General features: G+C 37.8%; 1 pseudogene; it reads left to right on the top strand.

The window, feature by feature from the left end:
- The first annotated feature begins 230 nt into the window (after positions 1-230).
- On the top strand, positions 231-952 carry LOC149576257 (putative glutamine amidotransferase GAT1_2.1 pseudogene; annotated as a pseudogene).
- Positions 953-1303: the final 351 nt, after the last annotated feature.

Raw genomic sequence — 1303 nt, forward strand, 5'->3', positions numbered from 1 at the left:
AGGGCTACTCCATTTTTTGAAATCACACTAAGTGTGTGTGATTCTCGTAAAAGAGACTTTCTACCCGCAGGAAAAGCCTTTGCATGGTGTGGCTTTCACAGGAGATCAATTTAAGCATTTTTCAAGGAACGACCTTATGAAAGATGTCGAATTCGATCGTCTTTAACAATCAACAGCATCCATCATGTTATATATATAGCTTGTCGCTATTGATTGAATCAATCTATGTAATGAGAGCAGTAGCTTCTTATCAACTCAAAAGTAATTGGCACTGTTTATTTGGCTATGAGAAGTTTGGCTTCTCTCAGAATGCTCTTGATGAAATTGACCAAATAAGGAAATTACATAGCAGTGACACTGCCATTGACAACGCAAAGGATGCCATTGAATTGTAGCTGTCCAGGTGCTATCTCAAAAGAAATGCACCTTATTTGGGTATATGTAGAGGATCTCAGCTCTTCAATATAGCTTGTAGGGGAACCCTATATCAGGATGGTGAGAAAGAGGTGTCAGAAAAGTTGGGTTTTGATATCAAGCACATAAACTATGACAATTATTATGGGTATAAGCACGCTATCAAAGTGGTAGAAGTTGCTCCACTCCACTCATGCTTTGAAGATTCATAAGGAGTTAATATGGAGATTATGGTTAATAGCTATCATCATCAGGGGATAAAGAGATTGGCAGAGAGATTCATGGCAATGGCATATGCCCCAAGTGGTTTGATTGAAGCTTTTATGACCCAAATGGATAAAATCTAGAGGAAGGAAAGTTCATCATGGGTCTGCAATTCCACCCTGAAAGAATGCACCATGATTGTGAAAATTGCAATATTTTTTATTATCCAGGATGCCCAAGGGCTTATGAGGAATTTGTAAAAGGTGTGGCTGCATATCAAGATTGGCAGTCTATAGTGGCCTTGCTACTTCTATCACGAGGGAGGAATATGTAAATGTCAAAGATATGGTAGATGTAACTAGTGAATACAATGCTGTAATATGCCATCATTGTCACCATTATCATTCTCCACCGTTGTTTGCTCAATGTTATATCGCAGTTCAGGATTGATATCATGGGAATAGTTACAACAATGATCATTGAACTCAGGCAGCAGATATGAGTAGAGGAAATGATGTGAATCTAGAAGCCCAATGGATTCAGCTCAAATGTTGGTCAAAAATGAATAGTTTAAGAATTGAGAAGTCATTATTCTTGTATTCCTTCATCCGTGGTGACTGTTTGAGTTCTCAGATTTGAAAAGTCTTTTTCTTTGTATTTTATCTCTTTTTATTCAGAGAAGAGG

Source organism: Cupressus sempervirens, chromosome 1 (assembly GCF_028749045.1).
Source record: "Cupressus sempervirens isolate cs-2001-9-10 chromosome 1, ASM2874904v1, whole genome shotgun sequence".
Classification (NCBI taxonomy): Eukaryota; Viridiplantae; Streptophyta; class Pinopsida; order Cupressales; family Cupressaceae; genus Cupressus; species Cupressus sempervirens.